Source organism: Lycium ferocissimum, chromosome 9, assembly GCF_029784015.1.
Source record: "Lycium ferocissimum isolate CSIRO_LF1 chromosome 9, AGI_CSIRO_Lferr_CH_V1, whole genome shotgun sequence".
In the NCBI taxonomy this organism is placed as follows: Eukaryota; Viridiplantae; Streptophyta; class Magnoliopsida; order Solanales; family Solanaceae; genus Lycium; species Lycium ferocissimum.
The window spans coordinates 30,585,498-30,594,063 of record NC_081350.1 but is presented as its reverse complement, the minus strand read 5'-3'; the positions used below and the strand labels follow the sequence as shown (position 1 = coordinate 30,594,063).

The 8,566-nt window shown below is 34.6% G+C and overlaps 1 pseudogene; it reads right to left on the bottom strand.

The window, feature by feature from the left end:
• Nucleotides 1–3,190: 3,190 nt before the first annotated feature.
• Nucleotides 3,191–4,199, bottom strand: LOC132069389 (short-chain dehydrogenase reductase 3b-like; annotated as a pseudogene).
• Between the last annotated feature and the right edge of the window lie 4,367 nt (nucleotides 4,200–8,566).

Here is an 8,566-nt window from a genome sequence, read left to right as displayed (position 1 = left end):
AAACATGCTATTTTCATTATTTCTATCTACCATTAAGATTGAACTCATCAGGCAAGCGAGGTTTTGAAAATTGTTTATGTTGCCGTTGCACTTTATACAAATGCATTACCATGTAAAGTACTGAGATATCTTTTATGGCTACACATGATGTTGATCCATGGCACCATAGTAATCTTTGTCTTTTCTATCTCGATTGTATATACAAAATTATATATTTCATAAACTTAAAATGTGTGTTATGACCGCGAAGCGCGGGCAAATTAATTTGTTAATACTATAATTTGGGGCCGTATAGTATAAGTATTCATTTCAGTCATTTTACACTTTGGGTTGTAATAAGTATTTTTGACACTTTTATGCGCATGTTTGTGAGTTTTCATTTACGCCAATACGAGCCAACAAAATTACTATGTTGAAATCACGGGACTCGAGGGGTGCCTCACATCTTCGTCTCGATCATCATCATTTTTTAACCGGAATCTCTTTCGCAAATAAGTTTTTGGAGTCAAACTCAAAAAAGGATATATCAAACAGACCTACTTTTTATGCTAGGAAACTTGGATGCCATGGATGATATTTTCACTAATATAATGGATTTGATCACACTAAGATCCCTTTAGATATATCAAACAGACCTATTCTTTACTCTTCCCTTCCAGCTATATATACACTCTTTGATACTTCATGTCAATGAGTATACATGTTTTAAAAACTTGTATAACTATTATTAAGTCATGAGTTTGTGTTAAATACTGCCTCCGGCTCAAAATAAGTGTCCATTTAGCCTTTTTCACACCACTTAAGAAAACACTAACTCCTATAAGAAACACAAACTTCTAAAAAAGATAGGTATTTTGACTAAACTATCTTTAATTAATTAAGACTTTTGCCTATTTATTGTCTTGAGTAAATCGGGAAAAATCTGAAAAAATACCTTTAATTCCTTCTTAATAATGTAAGTGACCACTTATTTTGAACCAAAATTAAAAGACTAAATGGTACACTTATTTTGAACCGGAAAATTAAAGAAGAATGTCAACTTTTCACACTAAAAGAAATAAAATTGCTCAGTGCATATTTAAGTGATTATTTTGAACCTATCCTCAAACATATAAAACCATTTTGTCTATTTTTTCACCATATTAATATGTAAAGAATTGCAACCTATAAAAAAATTCGTATAATATTTTAAAATTTGAATCATAATTTTAAAATATTAAATGAATATCATTCAATTTAAATCCAAATTGATTCTCGAGAATCGAAATGTAACAAGTGAGCGAGAGAGAGTATTATAAAATGATATACGTATTAGTTTAGATCTAATTTTCTTGATATAATTAGTAATGTAGAAATATAATTTAACATATAAAATGGACAGCAAGATATACTAATCCGTGTTTGATTTGTGTTATGATATATTAAAACTTACCGCATTTCAGTTAAAATATTTGTTTAATTTTATTTTTAATTGTAAAAAATCATCCTGATTTGCAAAATATAGGAGTTTTAGTCTTTTAGTAGTGACTTTATAACATTTTTAAATTACGCTAATAAGGTGTGAACAAAAGTCCATGCTAGGAGCAAATGATATTAAAAGATTCACATACGAAACGTGAGTTGCAACCTTCATAAAAACTCTATTTCCTTAAAATAAGCTTAAAAAAAATTTTCTCCCTTTTTCTTAATTTTTAAGGCAAAAGTGTGAATCTAATAATTGGCGTATGTTTGGCATAACATGTACTAAAAAAAAAAAACATCATTGTGCTATCAACTCCCCTTTTTTTTCAATGTCACACAAACAATGCATTAATGTGAAAAGATAGAAACTTCACCATGAGGTTTGATACAGTGAATCATTTGGCAACAAAAGATTTGCATGGTGATCTTGTACATCGATCCTTTTTCTGCCTATCAAGGACTTATATTGCATAACTTGTTTATTCTGCTTTTAATTATATAAAAATAAATTTTTATCTTTACTTGTCCATTTTATTTCAAAGAAAGATTTAAATAAATTGTGTCCATTTAACATTGATTACTTATTACAAATCATTTTCCAAGTCTATTGAGATTATACAATATAATCACCAATTAATATGAGTATTATGGTATACTTCATTTATTACTCAAAAAAAGTCATCCATCTTTACTTATTTACTAAAAATAGTTATCTATTTTTACTTATTCAGTTTAGAAAATCAAAAGATAATTTACTATTAATGCATACATATTTTACCCTTATTATTAAATATTGGGTTGACAACTTCAAGAAATTCCTAATGGTTGCATTAACTTTGTAAAATATGTTCTATTGTTTTTAAGTTTTAGGTTTTTTAGCAATAATTAGGGGGTGATATAATAAAATTGTAATTTTATTTTTGACTCCTTAATAGGCGTGCCATGTAAATATATGACAAATAGAAATAGACAGAGGGAGTAATTATTAAGGCGCGTATAAAAATGAACAAATAAAAGTGAAAGGATGGCGGAGAATAGAATAAAAATGAACAAATAGAAATGACTTGCTTTCTTCGTTTATCCTCCGCTTAATGGATAACCATTTGTTATCAAAGGAGAATTTTTATCATGTTAAATTCAGGTGATTGAATTTAAATCAACGAAACCGCATACACAATAGAGGGATATGATATACAATTTTTTTTTGTTAATAATGAATGGAATTTACCTTTATAACCACACCAGCGGAATAAAAACGAAAGTAAAACAAAGACAAAATTAAGGCTGTTATATTTGTCTCCACTATCTACAGGCAAAATACTAAATTTCTTGATTGTTCGTATATTCAGTTTATCTTTCATTAATGGATGATCTTCTGTTGTTGCAACAGTTCTTCTTACATGGTTAAAATGGAAAAATGGATAACTGATTTGTAGATTATACAATTAATGTTGCATTTAGATATGATACATTTTACTAGGAAAAAAAAAAAGAATAAAGAATTGAGGCATTTTGACTATTGTGGAAGGACATTATTTTTTGCTTGAAAATTCTCTTAAACTACCCAATCCAACCCTCCCATTAACCGCAATAAAGATACAACAAGAATACTAAAACCTACACCCGGCTGTTAGGGTAAGTGACAGGCGCTGCTAAGTATGTGGGCGCGGCGGTCGCTGTAAATTCTTGTGCGCGAGCCTGAACATATGTTGGTAGTAGTAGCAAATTATCAAACAGGAGGGCGAAAACCCCCATCAACAACCAAATTATGGCCTTGTACAAACAGAAATTCAGAAGCCAAAAACAAGAATCAATTAAAATGATAACTTTTCTGAGGCCCATTATTTTTACAACTGAACAACTCGAACACTTTCTCCGCATCCATCTTCATTCACTTTCTCAAACAATGGTGTAGCTACTGCCCCATGGAGTAAGTGGATTCACACGTATACCGTACTTACCTAGTCCCAAGCTTGCACACTTCACCAATCCAAGCAGCGCGTGCTTAGCCATCGCGTAATCAATATGGCTGGACGTCCCATTAGTCGTCACTGAGCTACCCGTGCATATTATTTTCCCTTTCACACCCCCCTCCACCATCGCCTCAGCCGCGTGCTTCACACACGCGGCCGATCCGCGAACATTGATCTTCATTATCTTGTCTAAACTATCCAGGTTAAAACCTAGGATAACTTGTTGGCTATCGTCCGTAGAGAAAATTCCAGCATTGCTGAACATAATATCCACCCGACCATGAATTTCCACCGTTGATTTTATCAACGATTGGACCTGTTGCTCATCAGCGACGTCGCATTTGATGAACATGCATTTGTCATTACCAATAGATTCGGCTACTGATCGGCCCCTTTCTTCATGGATGTCAGCAATTACAACACTAGCTCCATGTTGAGCAAAGAGACGTGCCGTGCCCTCGCCGATACCACTGGCTCCTCCGGTGATGATGGCGATTTTACCCTCCAATTTTTTATTGGTTATTGGTGGAACTGGGATATCCATTTTCTTCAACTTTATTGGACTGCACGGACTCAGTATGAAGGTAAGACAACCCTTTTCTTTTTTACGTTGATGTTGTCGTATTATTTATAAGAACTTGCGTTGAGAGTCGCATGCATCTTCTTGCAAGTTGCATATTCAACAAATTAAATTGTTTGTTGGGAAAAGATATTGTTAAATTTCTGGCTGTTGAAGTTGGCACACATGTAGATGTAATATGTAAGTAAATAATGGAACCTGACATGAAACATGTTTCTATCTTATCGTTATAATTAAAATAAACACTAATACAAAATAAACACTAGTACTCCCTGCCCCATTTTAACTGTTGTTTTAGTTCATTTCACACTCACTAAAAAGAAATAATAAAGAGTAAAAGATATAGTTTACTAAATTATTTTTAGGGATAAGGCATCATTACCCCCCTCACCTAGTAGCGTTTTTGCTACGACACACCTTACCTAATGTTTGGTCCTATCATCCCCCTAAACTATTTAAAACCGTAATATTTTACCCCCTAAATGCTGATGTGGCAAGGAGAGTGTGTTTCACTCTCTTTGAGAGAGTGAGAAACATAAAAAACTGAAAAACTTAATTTTTTCTTAAAAATTTGTATTTTCTTAAAATATGAATATAAATATAGTTTTTCACATTTTAAAAAAATAATTAATTTTTTCAAAATTTTATAAAAAATCAGTTTTTTTTTCAAATTTTGACAAGAAAAACACTTTTTCCGGATTTTATTTGAAAAATAAAAGTGTCCTAAGAAAATGAAATCATGAAAATCAAGATCTTTTAAGACATTTTAAAAAAAATAATCAAGCTTTCCATATTATTAACAAATCCATTTTTCCATATTTTAAAGAAAAATCAGTTTTTTAATTCGCATTTTCAGTTTTTTTTTTTTAAACGGGTTTTAAAAATGAATTTTTTAAAAGAAAAATCAGTTTTTTAATTCGACTTTTCAGTTTTTTTTTATTTTTAAAACGGGTTTAAAAATAAATTTTTTAAAAGAAAAATCAGTTTTTAATTCGCGTTTTCAGTTTTTTTTTTAAAAAAAAAAAAAGGGTTTTAAAAATAAATTTTTTAAAAGAAAAATCATTTTTTAAATTCTCGTTTTCAGTTTTTTTTTTTTTTTTTTTTAAAACAGGTTTTTAAAATAAATTTTTTAAAAGAAAAATCAGTTTTTTAATTCACTTTTCTTTTTATTTTTAAAAACGGGTTTTAAAAATAAATTTTGTAAAAGAAAAATCAGTTTTTTATTCTTAAAAATTGACACGTAAGCTGAATATTAAAAAAATAAAAATAAATGCACATGTGGCAAGGAGAGTGTATGTCACTCTCCCATATGAGAGTGGGCATCAGCGTTTAGGGGGTAAAATATTACGGTTTTAAATAGTTTAAGGGGGTGATAGGACCAAACATTAGGTAAGGTGTGTAAAAGAAAAAAACGCTACTAGGTGAGGGGGGTAATGATGCCTTATCCCTTATTTTTACTAAATAAAAGCAAATTGATTGTTTTTTACTAGATATAAACCACATTCTTCTTTAATAGTATTAAGGATATAATTGAAAACAATAGCTAATTTAATCGTGAATTCCTAACGTGACAGTTATTTTGGAATACTGTAATTTTTTGGAGAACTTATCACGGTCGCATCCGCTCTATTTTAGTAGTCAAATTATTTCTCTCTTTCAATAAGTTATTATATTCAGATCAAGTCCCCATCAGGGGCGGGTGAAGCATGTCGGTTCCGCTGGAAGCCTTATACAATTATCATCATCGCGACAGTGTTCCAAATTTTGTTTTGGTACGTGACTGTATTCCAAATGGCAATGCAACAAACCCACGTTACTTGTTGACAATAAATGATTTTTTCTAGTCCAAAACTCCACATATATATTATTCAGATTTTAAATTTTTGGAATAAATATAATATAAGCCATTAATTAAGTTAAATGGCGGAGTTCCAGCCTATTAAGAGTGTTCAGAAAATTAAATTGTGTACGTTGGTAAATTTCTTTGTTTATTGTTATATGATGAACATTGAACACTTTTTGATTCAACTAAATCACTTGGTCTGATGGTCAAGGGTGTTCATAACAGCCTTTGGGTTACAAGACCGAAATGTACGCGCTACAGTTTTAGTGTATAAACTAGGTAATACGCCGGCGCTTCGCGCGGTGATAAACATCATAATGAATTAACGACAGAACGACTTTATATAATTATAGTCAACATAATATGGGTAAATTTTTTCATACATGTATATAAAACTTAATTATATAAAATGATAAAAATAAACAAAAGAAGTAGCACGACTACTTTCCCAAAACCATTTTAGCAGCACCCACATTTAGATTTATTGATATTATACCTTTCTCTTCTTAAAATAAGGATACATATTAGCTGAACATTCTTGAACTACATATTTGTTTAAAAGAAAGAAATTACAACCTCAATCAATAAAGCTTAGAAAATAGACCAATTTCGCAAGTCTTTTTGGACTCTGTTGCATAGACTTTTTATCACAGAAAAAGACTTGCCCAAAATCAATAAAATTTTCCAATAGGTTGGCCCTAAACATGTTTCCTGAGAAACAATGGCTGCTAAATTACGTGTCCATTCACATTCCTAGTGAAACGGAAAAATCCTAGATCAAAACTACATGGGAACTCAGACCGTGTCTGGATATAAACTGGTGATCCCTTCACAACTTTTGTTCAGTGAGGTCTACACTGCATCATTCTGCCTTTATTTATGCAAGCAAACAGATTTTGGCCCATTCTTAATGAAATCGCTGCATTTTATGTTGGATTCTTTGAAACAATGTTGTTGTTTACCCCGAAATCGGATAAGTCAATTGAATTTGTAAGCGGGTATAGAATATGTGCTTGGGTCTTGATATATACGGAATAAAGAAGATGTATATGCGAGGGTTCTTCGATGAAGTGGCTAGTGATGGCGATTCGTTTGAGAATATGAGTGTTTATGAGCAATGTAGAACAATTGGTAGATAAAATGCAATATAAACTTGAGCAGGACGGCCTTGGCCGAATCAGAATTTAAGAGAAAGATTGTATATATAAGCTATTCTATTACAAGTGTTCTTAGAAAGCATGAAGGAGCCAACCTCCACAAAGGAGGGGGATGCCCCATATTTATAATGTTGCCCTCATGGGCTTCGTACAATGTGAACTAATAAAATAATGACAAGGACAGCTCTGAACGGATTTGATGGGATTAGGCGGCGGCGCCGTCTGACACACGCATGGTTGGTGGTTGACCATGGCAGGACGCTACTGACGCGTGGCTCACGTGCAACGGCTATTCGGACCAACGGTCGCTCGGGACAACAGCTATACGGGACAACTGCCACGGACGCTCGGAGCAGCGGACTTGGCCGTTTCGATAACGGAGAAGAGAGGCTCGTTTTACCCCGATCGATTACTTCCCCGGAAAGGACCCGGTAACATCCGGTATATTCCTAATCCTTCTCTATCACCGGTTTGGATCATATCCGGTTTTCACCGTACACAGATAGCCCCTCACTTCTCATCATGCCGATCCATCGGAATAACGGGGAGTGAATAACTTTCGAAACCGGTGATTCGGCCAGCTCGTTCTTATTTCCGTATTTTGGCGGGAGTCAACACGTAACGCCTCCCCTTTTATTGGCCACGCGTCTTTCCCCGAATGGTCGGCTCCTGTCAACCGCCTTTTGCCAGTCGTTTCGAGTCGCTTCTCATTAATAAACGGGCACCTGGCGAAATCTGATTGGTCGTCCACGGTAACCGTTCTCTTCCATGCCTATATAAGGCCCTTTACCCCTTCATTTTACCACTTTTACGCTTCGTTCTTCTTCAACTCCTCCTTATTTCTGCGTTCTTTCGTCTTCTCATTTGACTTGCTGTTCGATCCACGCTTCATATTTTGTGAAAAAAGAATCGATTTTGTCATCATCTTTTCAAGCGTTTTGATCCGAGCGTCGCTGTTTTGCCGTCCCTGACTCGCCAGTTTCTTCACTTTCCTTAAGTTCTACTTTCGAATCCCCTTTCTTTCATACTTCCAAGATGTCTGAATCTACTTCCCATGATGCTTCACCGATGTCACCGGGTTCCGGGACTGCTTCCCCGGCTAGAATCGAGCTCACGGCTTCGGATATTATACCGGCCAAGTTCAATTTTAACAAGGATCTCGAGGTTGACAAGCCGTCCTCTGTTTCGGACAGGGATACGATGTGAGGCGATACCCCTTCATCGATTACCGAGGAGAAACTCGATGTAGTCCGGCCGACCGCGGATGGGACACCGCCGTAAGGGTTTTTGCACCGGGCCGGATGAATCCATCACGATCACCGAGAAGGGTTCTTGTTCGTATATACCTACCCTTTTACCCTCGAAATCGATCCTCCGATTGATCCGGTCATTCTCGATATGTGCCGGACCTATGGTGTGACTTTGGCGCGCGAGATCGGCCGATCGTTTGGAGGGTCGTTGCGTGTCTCCGTTATTAGCCAACAACGCCGAGAAGGAATTTACGCCGGGCCACTTGATACGCCCCGTACTCCCGAGGGTCTTCGGGCGGCGT